The sequence below is a fragment of the Phyllobates terribilis genome, unplaced genomic scaffold, assembly GCF_046119375.1.
Source record: "Phyllobates terribilis strain yellow unplaced genomic scaffold, ASM4611937v1 Scaffold_4__5_contigs__length_816908805, whole genome shotgun sequence".
Lineage (NCBI taxonomy): Eukaryota > Metazoa > Chordata > Amphibia > Anura > Dendrobatidae > Phyllobates > Phyllobates terribilis.
Genome location: NW_027362764.1, coordinates 624,987,299 through 625,010,267, shown reverse-complemented (window position 1 = coordinate 625,010,267; position 22,969 = coordinate 624,987,299). Strand labels below are relative to the sequence as shown.

The window sequence follows — 22,969 nt, the reverse complement described above, 5'->3', positions numbered from 1 at the left end:
CATGGACATTGTTCTTGAATTCAGTGAGATATTGATTAAAATCCTACTTTTCAAAGGGGTGTACTCATTTATGTTGAGCACTCTCTCTCTCTCTATATTAGGATTCAAACTACAGTAATGTATTCATTTACTTCTATAGAAAGTACTGGCTATTTTGTTTTCTGCGCTACTCTTATTATTCGTCCTTCAAATACATGCTTACAAGAGACATGGGGGTCATCAGTTATTTATATAAATCATATGGTCCTGTTTGTTAGCAATGAACACTTTGTTTCCAAAAGTCAGTTTGTGATAAAACTGCACAAAATACAATGAACAAATGTAACCTCTAGAAATTGACACTGATAGTAACCTCAGGTTTGTATCCATCAGGAAAGGTAACTATAGTACACATTGGTCAGGAAAATGCCCTTTCTTTACTGGCTCTATTGCTCAGTGATTAGAAGATCATAGCAAACTCTGATCTGCTGAGGGGTTCAGATAAAAACATAGTTGCTTGATGCAAAAAAAAAAAAAAGCATGTCCATTTAATTTCCTTGTACAGTTGTATTGATTTATTATTTTCTGCATTGTTTTGTACATGTATTATACATGGGATGATGTGATGTAAGGATTGGTGAAAGGCAGTTGCTGCTCAGAAGCCAACACAAAAATGAGGAGTAATGATGGTTTACAACGAAGAGAAGGTAGTTTGTTTTTATTTTGTATTAATTACTAATGGCTTATATCGTTACTTTAGTATGTGTGCTGTACAGATTCATATTACAACACCCTTATAAAACTATTGGCACAAGCAGTACTTGAGTAATTTCATACAGAGACAAAGAGTATTTTTTTTCATTTCTTGCACAGCTTCTAAGGGAGAATAAAGTGCCATATAGAGGCACCACATGATGCCACACAGAGTGCCCAAGAAGAGACTTTGTGTGTTGCCATAAAGTGCTGTGCACACAGCTTTGGTGTCTGCTTATAGCCTTAAAGCATACTTCAACGTTTCAAAGTAAGCTTTCATGTGTGTACATGAGAAATAACATCCTGTACTTTTCACCAGTTTTCCCCTTTGCAGGTTCTATTTCTAATTTTCAGTTGTCTCTGAGCTAGTGGGTGAAGACTGGCTGCCATAATGTCTCCTATACTCAATACAACAGTTTTTCTTACTCTGTGTAGGACACAGACAGAAGCAGCAGCATGGTTGACATTACATAGGAGTACTGTTGCTGTGAATTTAACGCTTGGGTAAGATAAATTACTTGCTAGAAAATAAATCTGTTTCTTTGCCTGTGTCAGTGCCTCTTACTGCTCCTCCTCCCCTTTCTATAAACTCCAATATACTCAGTGAAGTGATACCTCTCTGTGTTGGCAGTGCATCTTGACTGACAGATTTGAGCTGTTCTTAGGAATAGATGATCAGTTCATGAGGGAGAGCGAAAAAAAAGTGACTAATGGAGAAAAATGCTAATTTCTCTGAACAAATATATTACAAATTGTTTCTCTTGGACCGGACTTACCCTGGAGGGACATAATTAAGCAGATATTTTGGTGTTCACTAGAGCCTCTAGTGGTGAGGTCAGAGACGTTAATTCAGATTCTCAATCAGTGTAGAACAGCAAATTGGGACAAGTTCAGACTGTGAGACAGGACGGCCACTGGGACAGATTCAGACTGTGCAGACAGGGCAACCACTGGGATAGATTCAGACTGTGCAAACATGGCAGCCACTGGGACAGGTTCAGACACACAGATTTCGGTATAGCAGACAGGTACCGCCGATGCGGTTTCAGGATTTGGACACCGCCAAAGCGGTCACAGGAACAAATGCGTGTGCTGCCTCTTTAAGAGCAGGCGCGCGCACACTAGGCGCAATGCCGGCACACAGCGTGGCGTGCACAACAGAGAGAAGGAAGCACGCCAGGGGGCACACCGAGGACTGGGGCGGTGAGTAAGCCTGCGTGGAGGGAGAAGAAGACACCATGCAGGGGCGCCGGCAATAGCGCTACATAAATTTTCCGATATTCATTCTTAGTCTTTTGATTTATGCAAAGCTAAGTATGTATCTATATTTGGGTGAAGGGGGACTATCTGCTACTTCGTTTGGCTAGCAAAAGGTATGTGTGCAACTTCCGATTAATGGGCTATGTAAGTTCAAAAAGATGTTAGTGGAAATTAATCTGTTGTAGTGACAGGCTGTCATACATTTATTATTGGGTTCTTACATCTGCAGTTGTAAGGAGATGGACATATTGCCCACGTTCCCCCTTGAAGACACGAATGTTTGTTATGATGTATAATGTGAATTAAGATATGCGTTATTAGTGCTAATGTTAGTTAGGGTTAATTTTTGATACTAGCCCAGAGTGGGAAAGACTAATGTAAAGAGACAGTTTCCTGTCAGGATGTCAGATAGTGTCACGGGTGTGTCAGATGTGACAGTCGCCCTGCAGTTGGTTGTAGAAGATCTCTTCATTTGGCATTACAGACACCTTCTTAAATCTGTGTCACTATAGGACCCAGCGGCTACCTCCTTCCTGCTCTAATTGACACCCAGGCCAGGTGTTGTAGGGTTTGGTACTCAGCTGTGGTTGAGGTAGGCACAGGAGACTCTTTCATTAGAGTATCCAGGCTGGTTTATTTTGACAGCATAAACCGCTCATGAAGCAAACACAAAAACAGCCTTTTCCCAGCACAAAAAGATATAACAGAACAAAACTCAAAGTAACAAGTCCATACAGCACTTTTAAATAAATTGCTTTGCTCTGCCTCCAGCAGAGTCTGAGCAGCACATACAAGGTCTGCTCACCTTGCACAACACACAGACTGAGACAGGCGCAGCTGTCTTAAATCAGACCTTCCAAGACCTGGACTGGAGGTAAGTGAGCAGCTGATCCCACCTAGCTCTTTCAGCTGCTCGTAAAACCCGGCCCCATAATCCGGGCCAATTAAACGCTGCTCAGCAATACGTGTGCTGAAGCCTGCTTTTCCGAGTCCTACGTCACTGAGGCTTGGCACCTCGGGAACACATACCTACCGTCCACGACCTGTCCGGCTGCAACCTTATTGTGTTTAAATACTTTCTGTTTGCTACATGGAGGTGCCGGTGACATTCACATGTTCCCTTGTGAAGGCTTGGTGCTATTTCAGTCTGCTTACTTTCTCTCTGGTGCTAGGAGGACGTTCGGTGTAATCTCTCTGAAGTCGGCTCAAGCAAAGTTACTTTCCCCCGTGTTTGTGTCAATTGTTGTCTTTAGTATTTAGTGGGGACTCACCCCCCCTTCCCCTATCCAGGGCGAAGCACTAGGGAAATACAGGGCTTATATTCCTGTGTGGCGATTGGTGAGAAACCAATATAGGAACAATAGGGGAGACAGGGTGATATCAGATCAGCCTAGGAGGTCTCCACTCCCCCCTTTCCCTAGAGTCTGGGCTCCCTTCCCTTCATCCCTTCATGTTGCACTTAGTCTTTCCTACACCGTGCGTGACAAACAGGGCCCAGTGCGTGTCAGAAGAAGAGCTAATGTCTGAACAGTAAGCAGTGCTGCATGATATGGGAGTCCCGAAGTGAAAGGAGACCGAGGCAGTGTTTAGCATGATCTAGAGTAAAGAGAAAAGGAAAACCGACAGAAGGACAGAGTGGTCAACCGGAGATGGGTCCTGGCAGAGGACACCTAGCAGTATGGCCCCAAGTTTATAATTCTGAGAGGTAACGGGCCAGGACGGGACAGAGAACGTGAGAGTTAGAGAATGCCCCAGGTGGCAGTTCCAAGGAATCAGTAGCACGTTGCACAGAAGCTAAGCACCGGCCATATTGGCAAACCAGCTCCTTTGAGAGGAAAGAAGATGTTTAACCGCGGGCTGTGAATAGGACTCTCACTAACTGGACTGTAGTACAGAGCTGGGTTGTGGTGAAGACAGGTGAACTGGTGGAGACAGAAACCAAGCGAGTGAAGAGAAAGGATGATCAATATTGTGAAGGAAATGTCAATTAAGCTGTGTACCCATTGTCTTCTGTATATTATCCCCACCAAGTTAATGTTCAGTGAAAAGTTTATTTTTGACTGGTTGTCTCCCTCATTTAAGTCCTGAACATCTGGTCCTGGCCAACCAAAGTCATCGGTAACATGCCGACTGCAAGGCCATAGCGCCCCCTTAGCACAAGTTCACACACCCAGCCAGGACCCCCACCTTCATATAACGCGCCATGGTGTAAGAGACAAGTACCTCGCCCATGGCTTTTTTCCGGCGTGATGGAGGAAATGCGTGCTGAACACAAGCACACTGATGACACACAGATGACATCTGTGTGACATCTGTGGGAAATGTACCAGAATGAAAACCTTCAACGGCCGAGAAAAGCAGTACATTTAGCGCCGCCTCCTTGAAATAGCGCTAACTACAACTATCATCATCCTCGCCTGGTATCTCTGTGCTCAGTGAGACCAGGCGACGATGATGATAGTTGCAGTCAGCGCATTAAATAAATAATTAAATGAAAAAAAACAGCGTGGGGTCCCACCTATATTTTAAAACCAGCACAGATAAAAACAGACAGCTCATCAAGAGAATGCCAAGAGTGTGCAAAGCAGTCATCAAAGCAAAAGGTGGCTACTTTGAAGAACCTAGAATATAAGACATATTTTCAGTTGTTTCACACTTTTTTGTTAAGTATATAATTCCACATGTGTTAATTCATAGTTTTGATGCCTTCAGTGTGAATGTACAATTTTCAAAGTCATGAAAATACAGAAAAATCTTTAAATGAGAAGGTGTGTCCAAACTTTTGGTCTGTACTGTATATATACAGAGACAGAGTCTAAAAATAAAATTCAGAAAACCACATTGTATGATTGTTATATAATTAAATTGCATTTTATTGCATGAAATAAGTATTTGATCACCTACCAACCAGCAAGAATTCTTGCTCTCACAGACCTGATAGTTTGTCTTTAAGAAGCCCTCCTACTCTGCACTCATTACCTGTATTAATTGCACATGTGTGAACTCGTTACCTGTATAAAAGACACTTGTCCACACACTCAATCAATCACACTCCAACCTCTCCACCATGGCCAAGACCAAACAGCTGTCTAAGGACACCATAGACAAAGTTGTAGACCTGCACAAGGTTGGGATGGGCTACAGGACAATAGGCAAGCAGCTTGGTGAGAAGGCAACAACTGTTGGCACAATAGAAAATCTTTGGAGGGAGCTGAAACTCAATGTTGCCCAGCAACAGCCCAGAAACCTGAAAGATCTGGAGGATAAGATCTGTATGGAGGAGTGGGCCAAAATGCGTGCTGCAGTGTGTGCAAACTTGGTCAAGAACTACAGGAGACCTCTGACCTCTGAAATTGCAAAAAAAGGTTTCTGGACCAAATATTAAGTTCTGTTTTTCTATTATATCAAATACTTATTTCATGCAATAAACTACAATTTAATTATGCAAAAATCATACAATGTGATTTTCTGGTTTTTATTTTTAGATTCTGTCTCTCACAGGTGAAGTGTACCTGCGCTAAAAATTACAGACCTCTCCATTCTTTGTAGGTGGGAAAACTTGCAAAATCGGCAGTGTATCAAATACTTATTTTCCAGACTGCATATACAGTACAGACCAAAAGTTTGGACACACCTTCTCATTTAAAGATTTTTCTGTATTTTCATGACTTTGAAAATTGTACATTCACACTGAAGGCATCAAAACTATGAATTAACACATGTGGAATTATATACTTAACAAAAAAGTGTGAAACAACTAAAAATATGTCTTATATTCTAGGTTCTTCAAAGTAGCCACCTTTTGCTTTGATGACTGCTTTGCACACTCTTGGCATTCTCTTTATGAGCTTCAAGAGGTAGTCACCGGAAATGGTTTTCACTTCACAGGTGTGCCCTGTCAGGTTTAATAAGTGGGATGTCTTGCCTTATAAATGGGGTTGGGACCATCAGTTGTGTTGTGCAGAAGTCAGGTGGATACACAGCTGATAGTCCTACTGAATAGACTGTTAGAATTTGTATTATGGGAAGAAAAAGCTGCTAAGTAAAGAAAAACGAGTGGCCATCATTACTTTAAGAAATGAAGGTCAGTCAGTCCGAAAAATTGGGAAAATTTAAAAGTGTCCCCAAGTGCAGTTGAAAAACCATGAAGCGCTACAAAGAAACTGGCTCACATGAGGACCACCCCAGGAAAGGAAGACCAAGAGTCACCTCTGCTTCTGAGGATAAGTTTATCCGAGTCACCAGCCTCAGAAATCGCAGATTAACAGCAGCTAAGATTAGAGACCAGGTCAATGCCACACAGAGTTCTAGCAGCAGACACATCTCTTCAACAACTGTTAAGAGGAGACTTTGTGCAGCAGGCCTTCATGGTAAAATAGCTGCTAGGAAGCCACTGCTAAGGACAGGCAACAAGCAGAAGAGACTTGTTTGGGCTAAAGAACACAAGGAATGGACATTAAACCAGTGGAAATCTATGCTTTGGTCTGATGAGTCCAAATTTGAGATCTTTGGTTCCAACCACCGTGTCTTTGTGCCACGCAGAAAAGGTGAACGGATGGACTCTACATGCCTGGTTCCCACCGTGAAGCATGGAGGAGGAGGTGTGATGGTGTGGGGGTGCTTTGCTGGTGACACTGTTGGGGATTTATTCAAAATTGAAGGCATACTGAACCAGCATGGCTACCACAGCATCTTGCAGCGGCATGCTATTCCATCCGGCTTGCGTTTAGTTGGACCATCATTTATTTTTCAACAGGACAATGACCCCAAACACACCTCCAGGCTGTGTAAGGGCTATTTGACCAAGAAGGAGAGTGATGGGGTGCTATGCCAGATGACCTGGCCTCCACAGTCACCAGACCTGAACCCAATCGAGATGGTTTGGGGTGAGCTGGACCGCAGAGTGAAGGCAAAAGGGCCAACAAGTGCTAAGCATCTCTGGGAACTCCTTCAAGATTGTTGGAAGATCATTTCCGGTGACTACCTCTTGAAGCTCATCAAGAGAATGCCACGAGTGTGCAAAGCAGTTATCAAAGCAAAAGGTGGCTACTTTGAAGAACCTAGAATATAAGACATATTTTCAGTTGTTTCACACTTTTTTGTTAAGTATATAATTCCACATGTGTTAGTTCATAGTTTTGATGCCTTCAGTGTGAATTTACAATTTTCATAGTCATGAAAATACAGAAAAATCTTTAAATGAGAAGGTGTGTCCAAACTTTTGGTCTGTACTGTATACTGTCATAACATAGTAACACAGTCGTGGCCGAAAGTGTTGGCAACCTTAAAATTGTTACAGAAAATGAAGTATTATTGCAATTACACATGTTTTGTTATACACATGTTTATTTCCTTTGTGTGTATTGCAAAAACTAAAAAAAAAGAGAAAAAAAGGCAAATTGGACATAATTTCACAAAATACCAAAAATGGGCAGAACAAAATTGTTGGCACCTTTCCAAAATTGTAGGTAAACTACTTTGTTTAAAGCATGTAATGCTCATTCAAACTCACCTGCAGCAAGTAACAGGTGTGGGCAATATGAAAATCACACCTGAAACCAGATAAAAAGGGGATAAGTTGACTCAATTTCTGCATAGTGTATCTGTGTGTGCTACACTAAGCATGGAGAACAGAAAGTGGAGACGAGAACTGTTTTAGAACTTGAGAACCAAAATTGTTGAACAATATCAACAACCTCAAGGTTACAAGTCCATCTCCAGAGATCTTGATGTTCCTTTGTCCACGGTGCGCACATTTTTAAATGATGTATACTGTACAGTGGCATGTAATAGTTTACAGTTGAGCAAGTTGAAGATGAAATGATCTCTAAAAGGCCTAAAGTTAAAAATGACATATTTCCTTTGTATTTTAGGAAAAAAAAAATATTTGTATTGTCATTTTTTTACAAAAAAAAATGGGCCTATGCAAAAATGTGGGCACCCTGCATTGTTAGTATCTAGTAGCACCCTCTTTTGCAAGTATCAAAGCTTTTAAACACTTTTTGTAGCCTGACAAGAGTCTTTCAATTCTTGTTTCAGGGAATTTCATCCTGTCTTACTAGGAAAATTCTTCCAGATCTGCGAGATTCCTGGGTCGTCTTGCATGCGCTCCTATTTTGAGGTCTAGCCACAGATTTTCAATGATGTTCAGATATGGTGACTGTGAGAGCCACAGTAAAAACTTCAGCTTGCGCCTTTTCAGATAGTCTGTTGTCAATTTTGATGTGTGTTTAGGATCATTATCCATTTGTAGAAGCCATCCTCTTTTCAACGTCAGCTTTTTTACAGATGGTGTTATGATTGCATAAAGAATTTGTTGGCATTTCAGTGAATCCATTCTTTCTTCTACCGGTAAAATGTTCCCCGTGCCATTGGCTGCAACACAACCCCAAAGCATGATTGATCCACCCCGATGCTTAATGGTTGCTAAAATGTTCTTTTCCTGAAATTCTGTGCCCTTTTTTCTCCACACATAATTTTGATCATTGTGGCTATAGAGTTCTATTTTAACCTCATCAGTCCACAGGACTTGATTCCAAAATGCATCAGGCTTGTTTAGATGTTCTTTTGCATACTTCTGACACTGAATTTTATGGTGAGGACTCAGGAGAAGTTTTCTTCTGATGACTCTTTCATGAAAGTCATATTTGTGCAGGTGTCTCTAAACAGTAGAACAATGTACTACATCTCCAGAGTCTGCTAAATCTTTCCGAAGGTCTTTTGCAGTCAAACGGGGGTTCTGATTAGCCTCTCTAGCAATCCTACGAGCAGCTCTCACTAAAATTTTGCTTGGTCTTCCAGACCTTATCTTGGCCTCCACTGTTCCTGTCAACAGCCATTTCTTAATTACATTTAGAACGGAGGAAAGAGCGACTAGAAAACTCTATGCTATCTTCTTATAGCCTTCTCCTGCTTTGTGGGCCTCCAGCATTTTCATTTTCAGAGTGTTAGACAGCTGCTTAGAAGGACCCATGCCTGCTGTTTTTTGGCACAAGGTTAGAGGAGGCTGGGTTTTTATAAAGCTGATAAATTTGCATCACCGGGCCATTCCTAATGATGATAGTGAACTAGCCACAACCCTAACAGGCTAATTAAGGTCTGAAACCTTGGTCAAAGTTATCTGAGCACACAAATCTCCAAGGGTGCCCAAACTTTTGCCTTGGCCCATTTTAATTTTTGTAATTTTTAAAATGTAAAAAATGACACTATATATGTTTTTTGCCTAAAATGCAAAGTAAATGTGTTATCTTTAACTTTAGCCCTTTTAGAGATCATTTCATCTTCAGCTTGCTTAACTATTCACAATAACAGTAATTTTGATCGGAGTGCCCAAACTTTTACATGCCACTGTGTATACATGTTTGTTATTGCCGCAATTGTACTGACCTGAAGAATCATGTTGCCAGGTCAATTGTAAAATGAATGCTTTAAAAACAAATCCAAAAAACAACTGCATTTTATGTGCAATTTCTTTGCATCTGGAATTTATTTCCCATTTTCTAGTACATTGAATGTTAAAATGAATAAACTACAATTCATCCTGCAAAAAGCAAGCTCTTATACTGCTATGTGGATATAAAAGTAAAATACTTATGTACAGTACAGACCAAAAGTTTGGACACACCTTCTCATTTAAAGATTTTTCTGTATTTTCATAACTATGAAAATTGTACATTCACACTGAAGGCATCAAAACTATGAATTAACACATGTGGAATTATATACTTAACAAAAAAGTGTGAAACAACTGAAAATATGTCTTATATTCTAGGTTCTTCAAAGTAACCACCTTTTGCTTTGATAACTGCTTTGCACACTCTTGGCATTCTCTTGATGAGCTTCAAGAGGTAGTCACCGGAAATGGTCTTCCAACAATCTTGAAGGAGTTCCCAGAGATGCTTAGCACTTGTTGGCCCTTTTACCTTCACTCTGCGGTCCAGCTCACCCCAAACCATCTCGATTGGGTTCAGGTCTGGTGACTGTGGAGGCCAGGTCACCTGGCGTAGCACCCCATCACTCTCCTTCTTGGTCAAATAGCCCTTACACAGCCTGGAGGTGTGTTTGGGGTCATTGTTCTGTTGAAAAATAAATGATGGTCCAACTAAACGCAAACCGGATGGAATAGCATGCCGCTGCAAGATGCTGTGGTAGCCATGCTGGTTCAGTATGCCTTCAACTTTGAATAAATCCCCAACAGTGTCACCAGCAAAGCACCCCCACACCATCACACCTCCGCCTTCATGCTTCACGGTGGGAACCAGGCATGTAGAGTCCATCCGTTCACCTTTTCTGCGTCGCACAAAGACACGGTGGTTGGAACCAAAGATCTCAAATTTGGACTCATCAGACCAAAGCACAGATTTCCACTGGTCTAATGTCCATTCCTTGTGTTCTTTAGCCCAAACAAGTCTCTTCTGCTTGTTGCCTGTCCTCAGCAGTGGTTTCTTAGCAGCTATTTTACCATGAAGGCCTGCTGCACAAAGTCTCCTCTTAACAGTTGTTGAAGAGATGTGTCTGCTGCTAGAACTCTGTGTGGCATTGACCTGGTCTCTAATCTGAGCTTCTGTTAACCTGCGATTTCTGAGGCTGGTGACTCGGATAAACTTATCCTCAGCAGCAGAGGTGACTCTTGGTCTTCCTTTCCTGGGGCGGTCCTCATGTGAGCCAGTTTCTTTGTAGCGCTTGATGGTTTTTGCAGCTGCACTTGGGGACACTTTCAAAGTTTTCCCAATTTTCCGGACTGACTGACCTTCATTTCTTAAAGTAATGATGGCCACTCGTTTTTCTTTACTTAGCTGCTTTTTTCTTGCCATAATACAAATTCTAACAGTCTATTCAGTAGGACTATCAGCTGTGTATCCACCTGACTTCTGCACAACACAACTGATGGTCCCAAACCCATTTATAAGGCAAGAAATCCCACTTATTAAACCTGACTGGGCACACCTGTGAAGTGAAAACCATTTCCGGTGACTACCTCTTGAAGCTCATCAAGAGAATGCCAAGAGTGTGCAAAGCAGTCATCAAAGCAAAAGGTGGTTACTTTGAAGAACCTAGAATATAAGACATATTTTCAGTTGTTTCACACTTTTTTGTTAAGTATATAATTCGACATGTGTTAATTCATAGTTTTGATGCCTTCAGTGTGAATGTACAATTTTCATAGTCAATAAAATACAGAAAAATCTTTAAGCGAGAAGGTGTGTCCAAACTTTTGGTCTGTACTGTATCTTGGAAGAAAATTAGGAAAAAAATGAAAAGCGAAAAATAGAAAATCGTCATATTGGGAATGGGTTAACCCCTTCACAACCTTGTACGTATAGGTACGTCCAAGGTCGTGTCCCTGCCTTTGGCCACTACCAGTATTTTGTCAGTATTCGGTTAGTATTTTTTCTCAGGAGTAGGAGCCAAAACCTTTTCTCTGATGGTTCCTCATCTGGTTTTGGCTCCCAGTAAGCGTGTCTTAAATCCTGCCCCTGTCACATGATTGTGGGGCGGTGATGGGTTGTCATGACAGCTGGGGGTTTGCAGAAGACCCATGTGCCTGTCATTGTGAGTCTCCTATGAACGCAGGCCAGTGGCCGGCGTTCATAGGAGATCGTGATTTTTGCTACACATAGCGGTGCTGAAGCCCTGCTATGTGTAGCAGAGTCGATTGGATGATTGCAGCTTCAAGTCTCCTAAAGGGACTATTGAAGACAGTAAAAGTAAAAAAAATGTTTTAAAAATATAAAAATAAGAAAACACAAAAGTTCAAATCATCCCCCTTTTGCCCCATTGAAAATAAAACAATAAAAAAAATACACATATTTGGTGTCACTGCTTTCAGAAATGTCCGATCTATCAAAATATAAAGTAAATTAATGCAATTTGTAAACGGCATAACGAGAAAAAAAAACACGCCAGAATTACATTTTTTTTGGTCGCCGCAACATTGCTATAAAATGCAACATGAGGCGATCACAATATCCTATCTACCACAAAATCGTATCAGTAACAAATTCAGCTCAGGATGCAACAAATAAGCCATCAACCAACCCAAGACCCCAAAAAATAGAGACGCTACGGATCTCGGAAAATTGAGACATAAGCAAATTTTTTTTTTCTTACAAATTTCAGATTTTTTTTTCACCGCTTAAATTAAAAGAACCTATATATGTTTGGTATGTGTTTACTTGTACTGCCTTGGAGAATCAGAATGGTAGGTTAGTTTTAGCATTTAGTGAACATGGTAAATAAAAAATAAAATAAAAAAATTGTGGAATTGCACTTTTTTTGCAATTTCACCGCACTTGGAATTTTTTCCCCATTTTCCAGTACAAGACATGGTAAAACCAATGGTACCATTCAAAAATACAACTTGTCCCGCAAAAAACAAGCCCTTATAACGGCTATATTGACAAAAAAATAAAAAGTTATGGCTCTGGGAAAAGGGGAAGGAAGAAATAAAAGCGCAAAAACGGAAAATTGCAAGGTCATCAAGAGGTTAAAGTAAAAATGTTAATAGGATTTAAGAATTAATTTGCACAAATAATCTTCACAGTGCTCAGGTGACTGTTTAAAGAGTGGCAAGTAAAAGTCCAAGTACATTTGTCAAGAAATATTACTTTTTATCCAACCTATTGGCTTGAAATCATCAGAGGTATAAAGTTCAGGGATATATAGTAAATTACTCCAATACTGCACTATAGTCAGTGATAAGTGTCTCCTGTCATAAACTCTTAATGTGGAATACAGTTTTTCTCAGAATTTAAAGGTAAAGTCTACCTTCTCAACCATTTGCATCATTCTAATACATCTAGGACAAAAACATAAATGAATCAACTTTGCAAATAGTCTTAAATGGGTGGTCCAAAACTAATAATGATTTTCATTCTAAATGTCTCTCCATTTATTTTAATAATTTTAATAATTTTCTAACATTGTTTAAAAAGTCCCTACACTTCCATCTCTAATCGTATTGCTCTATTTTTTTTTCCTACTTCCGTTTTGATGACGCTTCATTTGGAAACCCCCAGTGCATGATGGGATACTCAAATGAGACATCATCAGGGGACAGAGGCTGCGGTCACTGCCACAGCCTGTGTCCCCACCCTGAAACGAAGTGTCATCAATGTTGTCTATTTTAAGGCCTGGGCTAGTCCCAGCTGTACTAAGCATGCGTCTGTTGTCAATTCCGACATATGCTCAGTATGAGCTCCATTCTTAATGTGCAATATTTTTCTCTGTGCACAGTGACAGTGTGCTCTCTCGTCACCTCTAATTAGAAGTGACGAGCCAGCAACAGAGCGCACTGTCAGTGCGTATTGTAAGGAGATAACCCGACGAGCAATGTCTGCTTCGTGGTGGCAGGGCTGGGGTCTTCTCCCTGGGTTATCGCCAGAGAAGGAACAGTAGGAACCTTTTTAATTAAACCATATTAGAAAAACTATTATATTTTTAAAATAAATAGAGCGACATTTAGAATGAAAGTCAACATCAGTTTCAGACCACCCTTTTAATACAATTCTACAGCTTTTATGAAGCCCTGTTATCTCCTCCTAGTAACAGACTACAAACCCTTTATAGTCTGGTCATTCAGGTATACTGGTATCCATCTGTCCACTACTTGCTAGCCAATCAAATTCTCACTCATAAGCATATGACGCGCCCCCTGGGCCAGTGTTGTTGGGGATACCCGGAGCCGGATCAGATGGGGGTTGTAGTCTCCGAGTGGCTGTGACCCGGTCCGTGCCCAGGGTGTCAAGCTCAGTGTGTGGCAGTCCTTACTGATGTTACTAAAGTTCTTTATGTCGACTACGCCACCCGTTGAATTGCGGTCACTACGGCCGCCGCTGCAGCAGGGTCCGCTGAGGCTGATGGTGTTTGTGCAGCCCAGGTAGTATAACCCCCAACGGGAGGGGTATAGCCTCAGGGGGTCAGGTGCAGAGGATGGTGGTTGTGGAAGTGCCGTGAAGATGGTAATGAGAGTCAGAGTCGGGTTGTGCAGTTCAGGGTTCTTTACTTACTGCTGTTCTTAGACCGGTCACTCCGGCCTTAAGTGACCACCCGAGCCGTGCTGCGTCCACCAGGTCCTGGACTCGGCCAACCCCCAAGTAGTTCTGGAGCGTGGTTCTGAGCTCCCTTTCTGTCCTGTCCTCGTCTCTGGCCTTCCCCACCAGGGATCCACCTATGTCCGGCTCCCTCGGGCCTCTTGTTGGCGAACCCTTGCCTCTGGGTTCCCTGACCCTATGCGTGGTCTGCCTTCCGGGTGGATTTGGTGGGTGGCCGTGGCAGATGCTGCCCACGGCCTCCGGTCTCTGGCTGAGGTATGCTGTAGCCCCCACCAGTTTGGGATCCGGTACCCTGTTGCCAACTCTTCACCCTGTGATTGTATTTGGGCTCTCAGAGTTCCTTCTTTCTCCCCCTCTGGGTCTTTCTTTCTCCTCTCTCACTCTTGGCCTTGGGGCTGCTCTGCTCCTCTGCTTTCCTCCACTGCTCTGCAAAGACTTACTGACTGACTTCTCACAGACTGACCCTGATCTAAGATGGTTCCCACCTTATATACTCCCTCTATGTGTGAGCTCAGGTGACCAGCACCCAATGAGCTCCTAGCTTTACCCAGGCTGCTCCCCCTATCTGCCCCTACACTACTGGGATATTCCACCCCCCTCCCACTCCAGCCAGGAACAGACTCTGTCGTACCTGCACATTTCTAAGTGGGAGTACCGTTGGTCTGTTCCTCGGAAATGGGATGTGTGTAGTGCATGCAGCTAACTGAGCTCAGTTCCACACTCCATCCTTACCCGGGAGTGGAATATCACACCTCTGGGTTGAGGTGCAATACCCCTGTAGCAGCCGAATCCTCAGGGTGCTACATTCCCCCCTGGTAAACCACAGCACGTCCTCGGGCTGTTAAAGATAAAAAACATCCAAAACATACAATTATTTTTCATAACATAAACATATAAACATATAAAACATCACATATATTATCAGCAATAAACTTTTCATATAAATAACATTTTTGTAAACATTCCTGTCTTCTGGTACCTCCGGTCACGGTGCAACTTGTGACCGGGTAAAGTGCGACAGTCTCTTGAAGAAACACGGTTTCCTATAAAACCGGTAGGGGGCGCTTTAGGAAGCGCAACTATATACAAGGGAATTATGGCCGCTCTCAGTCCTTGGCCAGGTATTAGGAACTAGGGACACACGGGGTTAACAGTTCACTCTTGGCTGGTCCCAACGGGGACTATATTTTAACTAGAACAGTTCTTATACCCTGACGGGTAACTATGTACAGTCTCTTCACTACCGTACTCAACGACGGCGTCCTCCTGCTCTTTCTTTGTGGACAGTTTCAGTTTCAGACCCGTCCGGGTCCTCTTGCTCCTCCTCACACCGCAGCTCCTCCTCCGTCAGGCGATGCACATGGAGGGCGTAGGGTCCTTTGGCACACTTGTGCCGGGTGAAGGTGACCTCGTCCCCTAAATACAGATCACGACCTCTGTGTCCCTCCGGTAGGTGGGACTCAACGTCTCTCCTGGTCACGAAGACGTCGCCTGGGGTGCGGTGATCCCTGATGAAACCCCACCCATGCTGCAGATTGAACTTTATCACAGTCCCGATGGTACGGGGACCATGCGCTGCACGGGGGTTTCTCCTGGTCCGGCTCTTCTGCTCCGCGCTCCTTATTTGGGCTTGTTGTTCCCGGACCCGCCTCTCTCTCCGCTCCCTCTCAAAGACCCCGAGCTGCTGGCGGCAGCACTCTGCACGCTCCGCTGCGGCTGCCCGAGTCTCCTGAGTGAACCCCATGAGGTCTTCTCCGGTGGGATCCCACTCAAACTGGGTCTCTTCTAGCGGGGGCGAGATCCTCTTCATGGGCTTTGGAGCCGGGATCAGGGGTTCGCACATGGCCCTTGGTTTTTGCAGCTCCAGCTGGATGTATTCCTGGGGCCATACGAAGGGCTGCCCATCCGGGCACGTATGCTGGGCGAACAGGTCCTCACCCAGGTGCGGTACTGTAGGTGTTATGGGCGCCGTGGTGGTAGCGGCGCCCGGGTTAACCAGGCCTTGCGACCAGGCCTGGGGCACCTTGAAAGTAAAGGGCACCGTAAGAACGGCGGCGCCCTGTGTTACTTGGCCCTGCGACCAGGCCGGTGGCTCCGCGGAGGTAGGGGGCGCTGTTGGTATTGCGGCGCCCGGGGGTACTAGGCCTTGCGACCAGGCCGATGGTACTTCCTGCTTGGCCACGCTCGGGGTCGAGGCGTGTGACGTCACAGGGGTCGCGGCCGCGGTTTCCGGTTGAGGCCTAGTTTGCGGCGGTGACGTTGCAGCGACGGGCACGGCAGGGGGTACTTCGGGCTCTGCGACGGGGAGCTGGGGCAGGTACGCGGTTTCCCGGTTTGGGGTAGAGACGTCCCCTTTACCTGCCTCCTTTCGTTCGGCTCCCTTCTCGGCGCCGTCTCCGGCCTTCAGTCCTCCTGCGCCATCCTCAGAGGCGGTCTGTCTCCTCGTCTCGGGTGGCGTGCTCCGCTGACGAGTCTCGGTCTGCTGGGCCATCTCCCGGCTCCACTCCGCCAACGTCTCTCGCTGCACCCGAGCCAACCTCTGTGTGAGGCCCTCCAGCGCGGTCTGTGCACACTCCCGATCTCGGGGGAGCTGTGTTAGGATCTCCAGCAGGCCTTCTGGAGTGGCGACCTGCAACAGGCTCCTGACCACTGGGTCGGTGCTGCCTGGAGTTGCGGCCCGCATCAGGCTCCTGACCGCTGGGTCGGTGCTGCCTGGCTCTCCCTCCATCTCCGGGTAGGCTCTCTCTGGACTCTCTTCCAGACGTCTTGTCTCCGGGTGCGCTCTCTCCAGACTGCTCCAGGCGACACCCATCTTTGCTCTCTTGTTCTGTCTCCGCCCACATCGAGGGTGGTCCCGGGGCAACTTCAGTTCCAGGGGCAGTTCTCTCACGCTGATGGACACTTCCAGCATCACAGTCTCTGTTGGTGGGGGCGGTTTCCGCTTTTGGCGCCATTCTTCGACCTGGCCCACGATGGGAGGTGACCTCTTGCCACCCTCTGGCACGCCCATAATGGCGTCCGCTCTTCCAAGGCGGGAAATCTTCGGAAATGGCGGGAATTGCTTCCCAGTGGCGGGAAACTCCATGGATGGCGGGAAAAAGCTGCAAATGGCGGACAACCGGCGGGAAACGACCTGTGATGGGGCCCGATGGTGGGGACCCTCCGGAACCGGCAGGAGACTTCTTTTTAAGGTAACGATGAACTTTTCTTCAGGCACGCAGTACCCGGTTGTTGCGGGCACGTTATCCTGCCGACTACGCCAAAGTTGACGTGCCCCCTGGGCCAGTGTTGTTGGGGATACCCGGAGCCGGATCAGATGGGGGTTGTAGTCTCCGAGTGGCTGTGACCCGGTCCGTGCCCAGGGTGTCAAGCTCAGTGTGTGGCAGTCCTTACTGATGTTACTAAAGTTCTTTATGTCGACTACGCCACCCGTTGAATTGCGGTCACTACGGCCGCCGCTGCAGCAGGGTCCGCTGAGGCTGATGGTGTTTGTGCAGCCCAGGTAGTATAACCCCCAACGGGAGGGGTATAGCCTCAGGGGGTCAGGTGCAGAGGATGGTGGTTGTGGAAGTGCCGTGAAGATGGTAATGAGAGTCAGAGTCGGGTTGTGCAGTTCAGGGTTCTTTACTTACTGCTGTTCTTAGACCGGTCACTCCGGCCTTAAGTGACCACCCGAGCCGTGCTGCGTCCACCAGGTCCTGGACTCGGCCAACCCCCAAGTAGTTCTGGAGCGTGGTTCTGAGCTCCCTTTCTGTCCTGTCCTCGTCTCTGGCCTTCCCCACCAGGGATCCACCTATGTCCGGCTCCCTCGGGCCTCTTGTTGGCGAACCCTTGCCTCTGGGTTCCCTGACCCTATGCGTGGTCTGCCTTCCGGGTGGATTTGGTGGGTGGCCGTGGCAGATGCTGCCCACGGCCTCCGGTCTCTGGCTGAGGTATGCTGTAGCCCCCACCAGTTTGGGATCCGGTACCCTGTTGCCAACTCTTCACCCTGTGATTGTATTTGGGCTCTCAGAGTTCCTTCTTTCTCCCCCTCTGGGTCTTTCTTTCTCCTCTCTCACTCTTGGCCTTGGGGCTGCTCTGCTCCTCTGCTTTCCTCCACTGCTCTGCAAAGACTTACTGACTGACTTCTCACAGACTGACCCTGATCTAAGATGGTTCCCACCTTATATACTCCCTCTATGTGTGAGCTCAGGTGACCAGCACCCAATGAGCTCCTAGCTTTACCCAGGCTGCTCCCCCTATCTGCCCCTACACTACTGGGATATTCCACCCCCCTCCCACTCCAGCCAGGAACAGACTCTGTCGTACCTGCACATTTCTAAGTGGGAGTACCGTTGGTCTGTTCCTCGGAAATGGGATGTGTGTAGTGCATGCAGCTAACTGAGCTCAGTTCCACACTCCATCCTTACCCGGGAGTGGAATATCACACCTCTGGGTTGAGGTGCAATACCCCTGTAGCAGCCGAATTCTCAGGGTGCTACACATACACTAAGTCCAATACATATATATATATATACAGTGAAGAAAATAATTATTTGATCCCTTGCTGTTTTTGTAAGTTTGCCCACTGATGAAGACATGAACAGTTTATAATTTTAAGGGTAGGTCAGCTGTAACATTGAGAGGTTAAATATCCCCCCAAAAAATCAAGAAAATCACATTGTATAAATTAGATAAATGTATTTGCATTTTGCAGTAGAGAAATTAGTATTTGATCCCCTACAAACCATTATGAGTTCTGGCTCCAACAGACCAGTTAGATGCTCCTAATCAACTCGTTACCTGCATTAAAGACAACTGTCTTACATAGTCACCTGTATAAAAGACTCCCTTCCACAGACTCAATTAAGCAGTCAGACTCTACAACATGGGCAAAACCAAAGAGCTTTCTAAGGATGTCAGGGACAAGATCATAGACCTGTACAAAGCTGGAATGGGTTACAAAACCATAAGTAAGACGCTGGGTGAGAAGGAGACAACTGTTGGTGCAATAGTAAGAAAATGGAAGAAATAAAAAAATGACTGTCAATCGACATTGATCTGGGGCACCATGCAAAATCTCACCTCGTGGGGTAACCTTGATCATGAGGAAGGTGAGAGATCAAAACTACACTGGGGGAACTTGTTAATGATCTCAAGGCAGCTGGGATCACAGTCACCAAGAAAACCATTGGTAACACATTACGCCTTAAAGGTTTAAAATCCTGCAGTGCCCGTAAGGTCCCCCTGCTCAAGAGGGCACATGTGCAAGCCCATCTGAAGTTTGCCAATGAACACCTGGATGATTCTGTGAGTTATTGGGAGAAGGTGCTGTGGTCAGATGAAACAAAAATTGAGCTCTTTGGCATTAACTCAACTTGCCGTGTTTGGAGGATAAGAAATGCAGCCTATGACCCAAAGAACACTGTCCCCACTGTCAAGCATGGAGGTGGAAACATTATGTTTTGGAGGTGTTTCTCTGCTAAGAGCACAGGACTACTTCACCACATCAATGGAAGAATGGATGGAGCCATGTACCGCAAAATCCTAAGTGACAACCTCCTTCCCTCCACCAGGACATTAAAAATGGGTCATGGCTGGGTCTTCTAGCAAGACAATGACCCAAAACATACAGCCAAGGCAACAAAGGAGTGGCTCACAAAGAAGCACAGTAAGGTCATGGATTGGCCTAGCCAGTCTCCAGACCTTAATCCCATAGAAAACTTATGGAGGGAGTTGAAGCTCCGAGTTGCCAAGCGACAGCCTCAAAATCTGAATGATTTAGAGATGATCTGCAAAGAGGAGTGGACCAAAATTCCTCCTGACTTGTTTGCAACCCTCATCATCAACTACAAAAAACATCTGACTGCTGTGCTTGCCAACAAGGGTTTTGCCACCAAGTATTAAGTGTTGTTTGCCAGAGGGATCAAATACTTCTTTCTCACTGCAAAATGCAAATAAATGTATCTAATTTATACAATGTGATTTTCTTAATTTTTTGGGGGGATATTCTATCTCTCAATGTTAAACTTAACCTACCCTTAAAATTATAGACTGTTCATGTCTTTGTCAGTGGGCAAACTTACAAAAACAGCAAGGGATCAAATAATTATTTCTTTCACTGTATATATATATATACTGATTGTTGGTCTGTGTGGAAGCATTGCCATGGGCTAATGTAAATGTGTGCAGACTTGTGTTGTTGTACTGTATGATATAAGTATTGTAGTAGGTACATAAAATTATCTTAAATATTTTTTTTATCTGCAATTGTTCCAAAATATTGAAGTGAATTCTGGTATTCAAATGATGCATCACTGATTGTTATCTTTATCTGGATAGGATTTTAGAAGAGGTGGGAAATGTTTGTCTCCTATCAGCTGTGTTTGGGATTTGAAGCTCATGATCAATCAACGACCTGCTAACCGCCAAATCCAAGCGACACTACTCTGTCTTCCTCCTCCTGGACCTGTTATCTGCCTTCGACACAGTGGACCACTCCCTCTTACTACAGACTCTCTCATCTCTTGGCATCACGGACTTGGCCCTATCTTGGATCCCCTCATACCTATCAGACAGGACATTCAGTGTCTCCCACTCACACACCACATCCTTATCTCGCCCCCTATCTGTCAGTGTCTGCTAAGGTTCAGTCCTAGGGCCCCTGTTCTTCTCCATTAACACCTTCGTCCTGGGAAAGCTCATAGTTTCACGGCTTTCAGTATCACCTCTATGCTGATGACACACAGATCTACCTCTCTGGACCTGATATCACCTCCTTACTAACCAGAATCCCACACTGCCTGTCCGCTATTTCATCTTTCTTCTCTGCTAGATTTCTAAAACGTAACATGGATAAAATAGAATTTATCATTTTTCCCCCCATCTCACTCAACCCCCCCATCTGACCTATTTATCAAAGTAAATGGCTGCCCATTCTCCCCAGTCCCGTAATCTCGCTGCATCGGGGTAACCCTGGACTCTAATCTCTCCTTCAAACCACATATCCAAGCCCTTTCCACTTACTGCTGTCTCCAACTCAAAAATATATCCCGGATCCGCACATTCCTCAACCACGAATCTGCAAAAACACTAGTGCAGGCCCTCATAATCTCCCGTCTCGATTACTGCAACCTCCTGCTCTGTGGCCTCCCCTCTAACACTCTCGCTCCAGTTCATTCTATCCTAAACTCTGCTGCCCGACTAATCCACCTGTCCCCCGCAATTTCCCGGCCACTCCTCTCTGTCAGTCCATTCACTGGCTCCCCATTGCCCAGAGGCTCTAGTTCAAAACCTTAACCATGGCATACAAAGCCATCCACAACCTGTCTCCTCCATACATCTGTGACCTAGGCTCCCGGTACTTACCTGCACGCAACCTCCGATCCTCACAAGATCTCCTTCTCTACTCCCTGCTTATCTCCTCTTCCCACAATCGCATACAAGATTTCTCCCGTGCATCCCCCCTACTCTGGAACTCTCTACCCCACCATATCAGACTCTCGCCTACCGAGGAAAACTTCAAAAAGAACCTGAAGACCCACCTTTTCCTACAAGCCTACAACCAGCAGTAACCCTCGCTCCACCATACCACTGCACGACCAGCACACCCCTCATCTACTGTATCCTCACCCATTCCTTGTAGGCTATGAGCCCTCGCGGGCAGGGTCCTCACTCCTCCTGTACCAGTCGCCGTAACATTTTTGTTCAAGATTATTGTAATTGTTTTTGCTATGTATACCCCTTTTTCACATGTAAAGCACCATGAAATAAACGGCGCTATAATAATAAATAATAATAATATTTCTTCTTAAGAAGCAAACCCTAAGATAGAAACACAGACAACTAAGAAAGTTGATTTGAACAGTTGCCTGAATTACAAAAGAGGTCACTGAAAAGTGGCTACTTAATAATGCTTTAAGTCGGATACAAATCATACAAAAGACTTGTTCAAGCTAATCAATAGTTATAAAATCTGGGAATGGTCTAGAAAAATGACCATTAGTTCTGTGGTGGAAAAAAAAGGGACTCATTGTTTAGATGAGTACAGAGAATAAATGTGGAACATTTTTAGAGGAATTGTAAAATACATAAAGTCACGCATTCATTTATCAAAAAGTTTTAAGACTGATGTCCATATAACTTGGACCTGTAGGATCATTGTGGAAATGCGAAACGGCCGTCATCCTGCACTTCCCCACATCCCCCCTGCACATGAATACCCCATGATTTGAAATAAAGGATTTTAAATAAGGATACGGCTTTTCTCATTCTTTGCTTAGATTATTTCCATTTAAGACAACAGTTCTTTTTATATTACTCCAAGTATGGAGGCTCATATTTAACAGCCCACACCCTCTTACCTAAGTATGGAAGTCTTACTCTTCTTGTAGCTAAGCTTTCTTTCGCTTAAGGCAAAGATTGTTTGATTTGAAGAGTGTTTGTGCGGAAGAATGGGAAAAAATCACACCTGAGCAATGTCTGCGACTAGTTTCCCATACAGGAGACATCTTGAAGCAGTCATCACCAACAAAGGCTTTTGTATGAAGTATTTTAAAAAAAATTCAGTAAGCGTGTTCAATAGTTTTTCCTGTGTCATTTCTCATTATTACAGATAACTTAATTTATGGACATCTATGGTGATTTCTTTGCCTGTGTGGATTGGATGGATTGTTACCGACATCTGGTGATAATTTCATGTCAATAGCACCTTTAGAAATATATTTACTTAAAAAATTTACACATGAACTGAAACGCTGCCATGTTGGACGAATAAACACCATCATTTTTTTTGGAATTGCTGTGTTGCTATTCCCTTTTTTATACTTATTTATAGGATTGGGCTTTGCCTGGAAAGCTTTGCACCCACACGTTGGTTAGCTGGTGCTGCATCTCATTTTATCTTTTTATACTAAGAAAATTGGTGACCTGTTCAATACTTATTT

General features: G+C 44.5%; 1 long non-coding RNA gene across 1 annotated transcript; it reads left to right on the top strand.

Moving 5' to 3' along the window:
• Positions 1 to 560: 560 nt before the first annotated feature.
• Positions 561 to 21,825, top strand: LOC141264453 (uncharacterized). Its single transcript, XR_012319951.1, has 3 exons — positions 561 to 686; positions 1,168 to 1,236; positions 20,367 to 21,825. It is a non-coding gene; the product is annotated as an uncharacterized lncRNA (long non-coding RNA).
• Positions 21,826 to 22,969: the final 1,144 nt, after the last annotated feature.